This window comes from Pleurodeles waltl, chromosome 12 (genome assembly GCF_031143425.1).
Source record: "Pleurodeles waltl isolate 20211129_DDA chromosome 12, aPleWal1.hap1.20221129, whole genome shotgun sequence".
Lineage (NCBI taxonomy): Eukaryota > Metazoa > Chordata > Amphibia > Caudata > Salamandridae > Pleurodeles > Pleurodeles waltl.
The window spans coordinates 517975288-517989743 of record NC_090451.1 but is presented as its reverse complement, the minus strand read 5'-3'; the positions used below and the strand labels follow the sequence as shown (position 1 = coordinate 517989743).

General features: G+C 47.8%; 1 protein-coding gene across 7 annotated transcripts in view; it reads left to right on the top strand.

The window, feature by feature from the left end:
* The window catches only part of NDRG4 (NDRG family member 4), a 637307-nt gene that overhangs the window by 413847 nt on the left and 209004 nt on the right, over positions 1–14456 (top strand). The window lies entirely within an intron of this gene.

Sequence of the window (14456 nt, the reverse complement as noted above, 5' to 3'; positions counted from 1 at the left end):
GAAGTATTTAATGGTTAATCATGTGCCTGCAATTGACTTAATGATTTGCCTCGCATTTGGCCTGTGAACAAGGGCAAGGATGCCGGAGGGTGGGCATCTCCTTCGCCCCAGGCACCTCAGGCCCTGCCCCAGTTTGCCCTGCTGCCCTGAGTGAGGAGGCTATTGACCTCCTGCAATCCATCTCTGTTGGGCAGTCAACCATTGTGAATGCCATCCAGGGGCTGGCAGCGCATTTGCAACAAACAAATGCATTCCTGGAGGACATTCACTCTGGCATGGCGGCCCAACTGAGATCAATCCAGGCTCTGGCCTCCTCCCTGATGGCAGCCATTGTCCCTTTTTCTAGCCTCCCTACTCCAACTTCCTCTGCCCAATCCCATTCCCCTCAACCCCAACCTATCCCAAGCACACAGGCAGACCAGCATGCACCCAGGACAACACACAGGAGTGGTTCAGGCAAACACAAGCACCACACATCATCCCACAGGCACTCACACAAACACCATCCAGATGCAGACATACTAACATCCACTGCCTCCACTGTGTCCCCTTCCTCCTCCTCGTCCACCTCCCTCCCAGTTGCATCTACACTTACACCTGCATGCACTACATCTTCATCCACTACCACCATCACGCCTATCACTACACACCCCTCACTGGCAGACACCACCCCCACATCCATGCACATGTCCCCTGTGTCCCCTCCCACTGTGTCTGTGCCCCTTCCTCCCAAAGTACACAAGCACCAACAGCCATCCACCTCACAACAGCATCCAGCCCATGCACCTGCACTCAAACACAGCAGACAGACACCTCCTACAACCACTTCCTCTTCCTCCACTCCCAAACCTTCACCGTCTTCCCGCCCCAATGTCCCTAAGAAGCTTTTCCTTTCCACCGTTGACCTCTTCCCTACCACTCCCCCCGCCCCCCCCCCCACCCTTCTCGTCGGGCCAGGGTGGTCAGAACTCAGGTGAGCACCTCAGCCACTCAGTCCACGACCACAGTATTGTCGACAGCTATTGCAGGTGGGAGAGGGTCCCGGGCACCAGGCAGCAACACTGACAGGGTGCCTGCACCAGGTGCATCAAGGAAGGGCAAGGAGGCACCACCAGCAGCATCTAGGAAGGGCAAGGAGGCACCACCAGTTTCAGGAGGGAAGGGCAAGGGGCAATCCCCGGCTGCTGAAAGGAAGGGCAAGGGACCTGCACCAGCAGGCAGGAAGGCCAGGAGGCCTGGTGCTGGGACTCATTCGGAGCCCCCACCACCAACCATGGTGGTTCAGCCATCTGAGGCTGCAGGGGAAGGGCTGGAGCCTCCCCCCACCACTGCCAGCACTGCCACCAGCACCGCCACCAGCACCACCACCACCAGCAGCCCCAGTGGGCAGCCATCCGAGGCTGCAGGGGAAGGGCTGGAGCATCCCCCCACCACTGCCAGCACTGCCACCAGCACCGCCACCAACACCACTGCCAGCAGCAGCAGCCCCTGCTGGGCAGCCATCCAAGGCTGCAGGGGATGGGCTGGAGCCTCCCCCCACCACTGCCAGCCCCAACACCAGCACCGCCACTGCCACCACTGAGCAGCCGTCACCGCCGGCGGATAGTGTGTAGTCCTGCCTCCATGGGCTGTTGTGCTTCCTGGCCCCTGCAAATCCTGTGTGTCTGACACCCAGGTGAGAGACTGTGACCTTGCACTCCACAAGATCTGCATCACAGGGCACAATGCCCTTCCAGAACCAGTGGAAGAAGCCATCCACTCACCCCATCCTTCCCAGGATGAAGCACACTGGGCACAATGCCCCCTCCAGAACCAGTGGAAGATGCCATCCACTCACCCCATTCTTCCCAGGATGAAGCACACTGTCCTCAAGGTTCTGAGCATGACAGCCTGGAAACATTGGCAGCACAGCGCATGCACATTGGCAAAAGTAAAGCACCTGGCTGACTGACCATGGCATGATGAGTATCTCTCAGGCAGACCTTTGCTCAGCCTGACAGAGACTCATTGTGCAGTGGAAAATGGGGGGAAGCAGAGCCTGACTTCCACACTGAAAGGCCACCTACACCCAGATGCCAAGAAAATTGCACAGTTCTGTTTACTTTGCATAGACATTAAATTATATTGTGTGATGGTACTATTTGCCAGAAAGAAATGCAAAATCCCAGTAAGGTGCTTTTAAAAGGGGCTAGAAATTGGGAATGATATCCCAAAATGTCTGATTCAGGGGCAGGAGGACAACCGAGGACTGAACCAGGACCCCCCCACCCCCCCCCCACCCCCAGAATATTTAAGGGATGCAGAAAAAATCAAATTCATTGAGGAGTAAGAAATCCTCATAAATGAAGTATCAAAACACCAGGACAGTCATTTGGTGGCCTCATAATTTTCTTCTGCAAAAAACAAGGTCCTGGGGTTTAACAACCTGAGGAAGGTAAATATGGTAGCATCTACAAGGAGGACTGTGAAACAACTGAAGAAGCACTTACATGAAATAGCATACAAATAAGAGGCAGATGAAAAACTGTACGGCAGCCCTGACAACTGGTGGTGGATCAAAGAGACAAGAACAGTACACTGCCACAGAGGGAAAGGTGGCTGCTGTGATAGCCTCAGAGTTAGTGTATGGACTTTAAGGCCTAACACTGCATACCTTGAGGAAAAGCAAACCCCAGGTAAACAATGCATCACACAACATTCTTTAACTAGGCACCCTTCATGTTCTTTTGCATAAATGTGACTTGCTGTCTATGTCTAACTGCATACCCTCTTGAATGAAGGACACTCTCTCCAAATATAATACCGAGCCCCTAGACTGTGCCTGATCTTACAGTGAAGACGGGCGTCCTGAGAGATGCTATATATCTTGAACATAGTGCCCATAACCATGTGAAATGTTACATACTATGACATATATGCTTCAAGTGCAGTTCATGTCCATGTCTGTGTAACGTTCATAGAAGCTACAAACCTCTCTGTGCTGTAAGACATAGTTGTAGGATATACCTCAACACGAAGTGTCCTTAAACATGACACAGTCAGGTAGAATGCTATAACAGAGAGTACGCCACTACATTTGCCATAGATAGATATGTCTCCCCACAAATTCCTCACTTTGAATATTCCCCACTTTGAAACTTTTGAAGCAGTACCCTTGTGTGTTGGTAGATGGCGTTGTGTGGCTCTGCTCCAACTTCGTTCCATACTGGAAGTGATGCACAGAACCACACACAGACGCCATCTGCGCTTGCTGATGTCAGTTCCTTTCTTTCTGTGCTAACACACGCAGAGCTACTCCTTGTCTCTTCACAAGATCTTTATCTCCAAAATTGCTTCCAAAAAATACAGTGTGCAAGGGAAAATGCCACCTCCCAAGGCCACAGGGCTTACACGTTGCAGGAACTGTCACAAGCAAATGTCCATGACAGACCCCCCTCAGTTTTGTCTGTGGTGCCTCGGGTTGGAACACGGCTCCAAGGCCTGCAGTCAGTGCACCTCGTTCAGTCTGAAACCCATACTGCACCATGAGGTAAAGCTCTACATTGCCACGCACTGGAAGACTCCACGCCATGACTGGTCAAAGTTGAAGGGAAGATCCCGCTCCTGAAGTTGTTCCTATGGCCGATTATCATCACAGTCAAAGTCTTCAGTTAAGTAGGAGAAAAAGAAGAAAAAGTGCAATCAGGACTCGACCCCTTCCTACCACTCACAAACTCCAGAGGGTGTCACCATACCTCCCAGTCTCACTCCCGAAGCCTTTCCCCTCCAGAGCAGATTCTGACCATTGTCCTAGGCAACCTGGGTTAATGGGTGGGAGGGTCAGTGATGATCCAAAAAATCAAATAATTCTGTGAAGCCACGCTGTGGTTCTTTATGACATTACCAGGTCCTTTTGGTACACCTCCAGGCCCCAAGGAACCTCAGAATCCACTGGTGGGTCCATCCTCAGTGCCAGGTAGACAATCTGAACCTACTATGGGATCTGAACCAGCTTCGCTGCCAACTACGATCCTGGCACCAGGACTATTCTCAGACTCTGGGGCACTGATGCTGGATGATGAATTGTAATCTAGTGTGCTTTCTGAGTTGGGCCACTTCGACAGAGGCTGCACACTGATCTACTTGGGCCGCAGCTTTTGAGCAACCCATCAGACTCTGATACTTTGCCCCTGCCTCAAGGAAGGACCCAAATTCTCCATATTTTATTTGGAACAGATTCTGACAACGATGCATACAATGCTGGGGATGAATTATCCCAACCATGCACTGATGACATTTAGTAGGAGGGCCTTCAGGATGCCAGTGGCCTGGCCACCACACCAAAATGGCTAGTTTCACTTCCGAGCCCTGCCACAGAAAAAATGCCTCCTTCACCCTGGTCATGGGAAGAGTGGCTGAAGTTCTCAACCTCCAGTTAACTACTATGGCCCTCATTACAACTCTGGCGGTCGGTGATAAAGGGGCGGTAATACCGCCAACAGGCCGGCGGTAACAAAAATGGAATTATGACCACGGCGGAAACCGCTCAGACAGACAGCCACTTTAACATACCGACCGCCACGACGGTATCAACAAGCACCATGGCGGTAACCGCCAACAGCCAGGTGGAAGACAATGTACCGCCCACACTATTACGACAGGCCTATCCGCTGCCTTTTCGGGGGCGGTACCAATGACATTAAAAGCACGGCAGAAACAGAACACAGAAGTCAAAGGACTCACCTCTGGAGACTCAGGGAACAACCATAACGCCATGGAGCCCGAGCTGCACATATTTTCGATGCTCGCCTACCTTTTCCTGCATTATGAGCAGCAACGCCGGTGAAGACGACCACGGTGAGTACTGCCGCCTAGCACACAAGGGAAGGGGGAGGAAAAGAAGAGTGACACACACACGCAACACCCTCACCCCCACCACCATACACACAATCAGATGCACAAACATTACATATCCACCCTGTACCCCTCAGGAATAATGCAAGGACAAAATGATTGGAAGAAAGTGAGTCTTATACGATAAAATAACATGAATAAGTGCATCAAAGTACAAACGTATATACATATATACAATTGTAGGGACACTGCCCAGTCCTCAATGTCCGTAGGCCACAGGGCCACATCACATAGGCCAAGGCCCCACCTCACTCCTGCAACAACATGGAGAGAACACTGCATATAACACTACATAAAATATATTATTAAGGGAGGAGCTCATGGCCCCTCTTCCTAAGCTCAAAGTGCTGTGGGGACACCATCCACCTGGGGCCATGCTTTAAACATAGGGAAGGGAATGCATGGCCCCCTTACGAAAGCTTTAAGAGGCTCCGTGGAACCCATCCCTGGGGCCAAATACATCAATATTAGGGGAGGGGGTGCATGCCGCCCCTTCCCGAATCCTAATGGGCCCTGTACACCCCATCTCCTAGGGCCATACTTTAATTATAGGGGAGGGAGTGCATGGCCCCCTCCCCAAGCTTTAAATGGCCCGGCGTGTGTGGCCCCCCATCCCTGAGCCCTAATAGGCCCCGGGGATTCCTTTCCCTAAAGCTGAATTTCATTAATAACGGGTAGGGCGCCATGTGGCACCCCACTCCCCGAGTCCTAATAGGCCCCAGGGACCCTATTTCCCAAGGTTGAATTCTACTATTTGTAAGGGGAGGGGGCAAGCCCCCTGCTCCTTGAGCCTTATTAGCTTATTAGGCCTTACGGACCCCATCCCAGATGCCAAATTCTATATATAAGGCAAGGCAGGTGTGTCCCCCCTTCCCCCCACCCCCCACCCTCCGCCTCAAGCCTTTATAGGTCCTGGGGACCCCATCCCTAAGGGCCTAATTTCATTAATAAGAGGAGGGAAGCATGCTACCCCCCACTTCCCACACACCCTTGCTAAGCATTGTTAGGCCCTGGGAACTCTATCCACTGTGGCTGACTCGCATTTTAAAGGTGTGGGGGTTTTGTGGCACCCCTCCCGGAGCCTTAATAGGCCCTGGGACACCATCCCTTGTTTGGATTGGAAGCCCCGGTGCCCACCTGATACAACCTCCAAACAATATGATTGGTACCACCGGGGGAGCCCCAGGCCCCTGCAGCTTTAGCCGGCTTCCCACATGCCCCCATTCTGGGTGCTGCGGGAGCTGGGCATTGCTACCACCTGGGGGGGCAGCTGCTTCTCCGTACTCCCGCCAAACAGGAACAATGTGTGTTTCCCTACCCGCAAGAGCTCAGGCAGGGAACCCCACACAAGGGCTATGGGGGCAGGGTATACCTACCATGCCTCCTTTTTTATATTATTTTTTCAAAATTGCAGGAGAGGAGACCAAGGGTCTCATTTAGAGATTGGCGGACAGGTTACTCCGTCACAACAGTGACGGATATCCCGTCTCCCAATAGCTAAATCAAATTAGTTCCTATGGGATTTAGATTTCGGCAGACGGGATATCTGTCAATATCTAAATCAGGCCCTGAATCCTGTAATGGCTGCCAGCAACAGGTTTTTCATGTTGCTGGCAGCCAATCACAGTGCTCGTCATGCGGCAATCTAACTTCTGCTGGAGCAAGATGGCACAAGGGAAGAAAGCCCTCTGGGACAATCAGAAGGCTGTATGTTTTTAAAATGGGGTTTGAGAGACTCCTGTGAGAGTCCCTTGAACCCAACCACCCAGATATGCAAATATTTTTTTAAGCTTAATTGAGCAGTGAATAAACGATAACTCGCCCCTCTCCCATGCACAGTGTTCTCATAAATGATGTCATTCTAGATGCAATGAGTCTTGATGTGAATGCTATGATATAACATGCTACAAGTGATGAAATGATAAAGGGTATAAGCAGTGCATGGGAAAGGCGTGAGTTATAGTTTATTTTCTGTGGCTAGCAACTTGACAACACTGTGTTTGGAGGTGCACAAGTTATATGTTAAGATTTGGTTGGGGAGCAAAATATACCTTAAAGTTATAACTATTTCTTTAAAATTTCTAATGTTTATGTAGCTTAAGTTGGTTTTCGTGAAGAAATAATAAATTAAGTTTTCCTAACTATAACTAATCTGAAATCTTTGTTTTTTCATTGAATTCGATTTTTTTTATTTTAAAAAAATTGGTTTTAATTCATATACAGTTGTATATTAGAATTGAGTGTCGTGTTGTAGAGTGGACTAGAGTGGCATAGAGTGGAGGGCAATATACTGGAGTAGAATATGGTAGAGTGGAGTGGCATAGAGTGGAGTGGTGTGTTGTAGAGTAGACTAGAGTGTGGTGCCATACAGTGGTGTCTTGTAGTGTGTCTTAGAGTGGAGTGGAGTAGAATTGAGTGCTGTGGAGTGGCATGTCAATGAGTAGAATGGTGTGTCGTAGAGTGGAGTAACATGTCGTAGAGTGGAGTGTTGTATAGTGAAGTGGCGTAGAGTGGAGTGGTGTGTTATACAGTAGATTGTAGTGCCATGCCATAGAGTGGTGTGTTGAATAGTGTCTTACGATGGAGGGACGGAGAGTGGAGTGGAGTGGAGTGGTGTAGAGTGGAGTGGCATGTCATAGAGTACAGTGAAGTAGAGTGGAGTGGCATGTCTTTGAGTGTCATACACTGGAGTAGAGTGGCATGGAGTACTGGACTAGAGTTGAGTAGTGTGTCATAGAGTACAGTGGAGTAAAGTAGCATAGATTGGCATAGAGGGAGTTGTATATAGTGTCGTAGAGTTCAGTAGAGTGTTGTAGAGTGGCATAGAATGGAGTACTATGTTGTAGCTAGGCATAGCGTGGAGTAGAGTGATATTGAGTGGAATCACATTTTGTGGAAGGAAGTGGTGTAGAGAGTCATAGTTGTACAGTAGAGTGGCATAAAGTGGAGTGGTGTAGAGTGGAGAAAAGTGGCATAGAGTGGAGTTCCATAGCATAGAGTGTAGTAAAGTGTCATAGAATGGAGTAGCGTGTTGTGGAGTGCAGTGGCGTGACATAGAGTCAAGTATAGTGGCGTAGAGTGGTGGGGCACAGACTAGAATAGAATGTCATGGAGTGGCATGTCATAGAGTAGAGTGGAGTGGTGTGTCATAATGTTTCTTAGAGTGGAGGGGCATAGAATGGAGTGGTGTAGAAGAGACTGCCGTCTCATAGAGTGGTGTGGTGTCTCGTGGAGTGGCGTGGCATGTCATAGAGTAGAGTGGAGTGGCAAAGAGCTGAGTGGCGTGTTGTAGAGTAGAGTGGTGTGTCATCAAGTGGAGTGTCATAGAGTGGAATGTCGTAGGATAGAGAGGTGTGCTATAGAGTAGAGTGGGGTGGGGTGGCGTAGTGTGGAGAGTTGTGTCATACAGTAGAGCTCAGTGTCATGTCATAGAGTGGTGTGTCGAGAGTGTCTTAGATTGGAGGGGCGTAGAGTGGGGTGGTGTAGAATGGAGTAGAGTGGCGTGTCGTAGAGTGGAGTGGCGTGTCGTACAGTACAGTGGTGAGTCGTGGAGTGGCGTGTCGTTGAGTGCTGTACAGTGTAGTAGGGTAGCGTGGAGTAGAGTGGAGAAGTGTGTCATAGAGTAGAGTGGAGCAAAGGAGCATGGAGTGGTACAGAAGGAATTGCATGGAGTGATGTAGAGTTGAGTGGTGTGTCATAGAGTGGCATGTTCTAGAGTATCTTAGAGTTTAGGGGCGTAGAGTGGCGTGGCATGTCTAGAGTCAAGTGGCATGTCATGGACTGTTTTAGAGTGGAGGGGCTTAAAGTGGAGCGACATCTCTTAGAGTGGTGTACCATCTCATAGAGTGGAGCAGCATGTCGTGGAGTGGTGTAGAGGTGAGTGGCGTGTCATAGACTGGTATGTTCTAGAGCAGTAGTTCCCAACCTTTTGACTTCTGTGGACCCCCACTTTATCATTACTTGAACCCAGGGACCCCCACTGAGTCATTATTGGAATCCGGGGACCCCCCACTGAATTATTTAATTTTCTAAGCAGTTGCGGACCCCCTGAGGAGGCTTTGCGGACTCCCAGGGGTCCCCGGACCACAGGTTGGGAACCACTGTTCTAGAGTATCTTAGAGTGGGGGGTTGTAGATTGGAGTGGCATGTCGTAGAGTGGTGTGAAGTGGCATAGAGTGGAGTAGAATTTGTAGAGTGAAGTAGTGTAGAATGTCAGTCGAGTAGAGTGTTGTACAGTGGAGTGGTGTAGAGTGGGGTAAAGTGGCATGGAATAGAGTAGAGTTGAGTGTAATAGGGTGGAATGACATAGCGTAGAGTGTAGTAAAGTGTCATAGAGTAGAGTAGAGTGGTGTGTCTCGGAGTGCAGTGGCGTGTCATAGAGTGGAGTATGGTGGCATAGAGTGAAGTAGAATGTCGTGAAGTGGCATGTCGTAGAGTCGAGTGGCATGTCATGGACTGTTTTAGAGTGGAGAGGCGTAGAGTGGAGAGACATCTCGTAGAGTGGTGTAACATCTCATAGAGTGGAGTGGATTGGCATGTCGTTTGTAGAGTGGAGTGGTGTAGAGTTGAGTGGCGTGACATAGACTGGCATGTCCCAGAGTATCTTAGAGTGGAGGGGCGTAGAATGGAGGGGCATGTCATAGAGTGGAGTGGTGTGGAGTGTCGTAGAGTAGAATGGCGTAGATTGGAGAGTTGCAGAGTGGAGGAAAGTGTTGCACATTGGTGCAGAGTGGAGTGGCCTGGAGTGGGGTATCGTGGAGAGGAGTGGCATGTCGTACAGTGCCTTAGAATGTAATAGTGGGTCATAGAGTAGAGTGGCATAAAGTGGCATGGTCTGGCATAGAGGGTGTTGCGTAAAGTTGGGCAGAATGTTGTAGAGTGGCATAGTGTGGAGTAGAGTGTTGTAAAGTGCAATAAAGTGAAGTAGAGTGTTTTAGAGTGGAGTGCATAGAGTGGAGTAGAGTGTTGTGGAGTGACACAGAGTTAAGTAGAGTGTTGGAAGTGAAGTGTCATAGAGTGGAGCTGCATATTGGGGAGTGAAGTGACGTGTGCTAGAGTGGAGTGACTTGGAGTGTCGTAGCCTGGAGTGTTGTAGACTGGAGTCACGTGTTGTAGAGTAGAGTAATATAGCATGTCATAAAGTGGAGTGACTTGGACTGTTGTAGACTGGAGTGGCGTGTCATAGAATGGAGTGATGGTCATAGAATGGAGTGGCTTGGAGTATTGTAGACTGCCACTCTACAATATGCCACTCCATAGAGTAGGGTGGCGTAGAGTAGAGGGGCATAAAGTGGAGTAGAGTGTTGAAAGTGGAGTGCCGGGTTGTGGAGTAGAGTGGAGTGGCATGTCATACAGTATTGTGTTGTACAGTGTCTTAAAGTGGACTAGAGTGGAGTGGTGTGTCATAAAGTAGAGTGGACTAAAGTTGCTTGGAGTGGCATAGAGGGAGTTCTGTAGAGTGGAGTGGAATGTGGTAGAGTGGCATAGAAGAGAGTAGTGTTGTAGAGTGGGGTGGCATAGAGTGGAACAGTGTGTAGTGGAGTGCTGTAGCGTAGATTGGAGTAAAGTTTTATATAGTGGAGTAGTATGTCGTGTGGTGGAGTGGTGTATCTCAGAGTGGAGTGCAGTGGCTTTGTGTGAAGAGGCGTAGAGTGGAGTGGTGTGTGGTAGAGTGGAATGTTGTGTGGTAGAGTGGAGTGGCGTGTGGTAGAGTGGAGTGACTTTTCATAGAATGGAGTGGTGTGTCATAAATTATCTTTTGTCATATGTCATTTTTTTTTCAATGGGTACCGCAGTACTTCCTATATCAGTGGTTCTTAATCTTTTGACTTCTGTAGACCCCGACTTAATCATTACTGGAACCAGGGTCCCCCAAGGCATCATTATTAGAATTGGAGGACCCCCACTCAGTCATTACTGAAAGCAGGGACCCTGACATAAGCATTTTCAATGATGGAAATGCCAAACATTACATGAAAAACACAGAAACAAGCATTCATCAAACAAATGCATATATGATGGAATCTTTTATTTAAGTGGCAAACTGATATAAAAAAATCAGAATTTTAGTTTAATGAGGTTAGAGCTTTGGTAAATTCAATTTAGAGCACTCTTCGTAAATACTGTATTCTGTTTCATGCACTTACACTGCTTCCACGACTCAATATGAGGATACTGACTTAATTTTTAGCCTCCAATTTCAAATTCATTCACATTAACAGGATGTTTTATACATTTAAACTTAAAATGTTGTTTCTTCATTTATATACACTTTATTAATCTATTAATATTATTTAATTTTCTAAGCAGTCACAGACCACCTGAGTAGGCTTCATGGACCCTCAGCGTTCCCTGGACCACATGTTAAGAACCACTATCCTACAGTCGTGGCTCGCTGGGATTCCTGGGGGTGGGGCGCTCGTGTGGGGAATTAATACATTTAAGTTTATTCAAATAAAATTTTGAAAAACGTTACCTTCTCCGCCGTGCACCGCTCCTCTCTCCTGCGTTTTTGCTCTAGGCACAGGCTCCCAGCCTTCCATGCGCCAATCCTGACGCTGCTCAGAGCAGCGTCTGGATTGGCTGGGAGCGCCCAGGCAGACTGGAAGCCTGTGCAGGCTCTCTCAAGCCTGGCAACTGTGTTGCCGGGCTTGAGGGAGCCTACTGCACATGTGTCTTTGGCACACATGCGTCTTGGGCTGGCCAAACATACATGCGCAGTGAGGGGGAGGGCTCTGCACTTCCCCTCAGAGCACGTCAACCCCGTGGCCCCGCCCCTTTCAAAGAAAAGGATAATAAACATAGTTTATTATCCTTTTCTTTAAAGCGTTTTGCAGCTGCCACTGCTGGTGGGGGGGCGACACTCCTCCGCTCTTATGGAGAAGCCGCTCCTGCTGTCCTAGATAATTTCAAAGAAGTACTGCAGTACACTGTAAATTGTTTTTAAAACATATAAAACAATAAACATAACTTTTCCCAAACTCTACAAACTTTTGTAATATGCCTCAATGCGTTCTATACATTCCTTAAACAGTAATAAGCTATATTTCCTATTGAATCCCAGAACAAACACAAAGTGTGGTGTTAAGAATGTGGCTGCATTTTTATTTTGTAAGGGCCATCATTAGCCATTAATATTGTGTTATGTCTCCGCCATGTGCTGCGGTATACCTCAAAATTACTGTGGTATACTGCAATCCTATATATCACTAAGTTTTTGTCCCTTTTAACTCAAAAACTACTGAACCAATTCAGTTCATATACCAAAAAGGACCCTTTCCACTCAATCTGTATTCCTGCCAAATGTTATTTAAATGTTGTTCAGCTATTTTGTCCCTGCATCTGAGTAAAAATTCTATAGAGAATGCATTGGTGGAAAAACGTGTTTTGGCAACCCCCTTTTTTCTTTGCACCCCCTTAACTAATCACCATGAAACTTTGCATCATCAGCCAATGTAGAAAAAGGAATATGTATGCAAACTTTTGTGGAGATTCTTTAAATGGTGGGAAAGTTATTATCAATCAGAAATCTGGTGAATTCCAATCTCGCTTAAATCCTATTTATAATTCCAGAGTGGCTACTGCAACTCTGTAAAAATCTCTCTCTCTCTCTCTCTCTCTCTATATATATATATATATATATATATATATATATATATATATATATATATATATATATATCCACAAAGAAATGTTGTCCCAAGACGGAGGCGCACTCTCAACAAGTTTCATTTGTATTTATTTTCAGATCCAGCAAAGCCGATAACAGACATGGAATTCATTCTCTCCAGGCCAGACGCGTTTCGGGCATCCTTGCCCTTGTTCACAGGCCAAATGCGAGGCAAATCATTAAGTCAATTGCAGGCACATGATTAACCATTAAATACTTCCCTATAATGGGCCTCCAGTGAGTCACAGCCAGTGCATGTTGGTATACGTAGTCCTGCAAGTTCGTTTTTTCCAAGTGGGTATAATTTTCACAAGCCTCATATTTAAACACAGTACATTACCCTCCAGTGGGCTGAATTCAAAGTCGAGTTAGCAGATTTGCTGATATTTCCTAACCTGTTGAACTACACGCGACATCAAGTGAGGTCACGCAGCCCTGCTCCTTCTGCAGTGGTGCTCCCTCCACGGCTGGACAGGCCGTTATTAATCCACAAAGAAAGGTTGTCCCAAGACGGAGGCGCACTCTCAACAAGTTTCATTTGTATTTATTTTCAGATCCAGCAAAGCCGATAACAGACATGGAATTCATTCTCTCCAGGCCAGACGCGTTTCGGGCATCCTTGCCCTTGTTCACAGGCCAAATGCGATTAATAACGGCCTGTCCAGCCGTGGAGGGAGCACCACTGCAGAAGGAGCAGGGCTGCGTGACCTCACTTGATGTCGCGTGTAGTTCAACAGGTTAGGAAATATCAGCAAATCTGCTAACTCGACTTTGAATTCAGCCCACTGGAGGGTAATGTACTGTGTTTAAATATGAGGCTTGTGAAAGTTATACCCACTTGGAAAAAACGAACTTGCAGGACTACGTATACCAACATGCACTGGCTGTGACTCACTGGAGGCCCATTATAGGGAAGTATTTAATGGTTAATCATGTGCCTGCAATTGACTTAATGATTTGCCTCGCATTTGGCCTGTGAACAAGGGCAAGGATGCCCGAAACGCGTCTGGCCTGGAGAGAATGAATTCCATGTCTGTTATCGGCTTTGCTGGATCTGAAAATAAATACAAATGAAACTTGTTGAGAGTGCGCCTCCGTCTTGGGACAACCTTTCTTTGTGGATATATATATATATATATATATATATATATATATACAAAAAAGAAGAGAGAACTCTGGGTAGTTCCCAAGTTTAGGTGGAGAGCCGCTCTAGTAAGGAGCACCCTGCAACACCAGCGACACTCTAGATTTACTCACCTCAAATGTCTGTTTATCTAGCAAAGTTTTTAAGCATTGGATCAGCACAGTGCTATCCACGCCGAGCTAGATAGTGACAGTCTTTTGCCATTTGTACAGCAAAGTCTTTAAGCATAGGTTTGACACAGTGCCAACCTTGCCGAGCTGTAAAATGAGAAAAGCGACAGTATTACAGCTTTGGACTGGTAAAGTACCGTCCAAGCCAACCTGGAATGAGTAAAAGCAACCCCTGACACGTGTTTCGCTCTCATTAGAGCTCATCAGAGAGGTTTAGCTTTGTCCAGACACAAGGGAGCACCCAGTATAAGTCAAAACAAATCCCTTTCACACTGCTTGTGCTTGTGAGTGTGGTAAAGAGGAGGATGGGAGAATTGACAAGTGTGGTAAAAACGGAGGAGTCAGGGAGGTGAGTGTGGTGTAATGGAGCTTGGCGAATTCGGTGAAATGCCGAAGGGAGGAGATGGATGGGTGATATGGATAACGGATGGGGGTTGGCGACAGGTGTAATGCAGAAATGAGTCGAGGTGGGAAACGAGGGAAGAGGCAAGTGAGCTTGGGATAGAAAAGAGGTGAAAGACACTGAATAACTACTTTAACTGGGCGATGTAACTGCAGGAGATGTTGACATTTCGGTGGG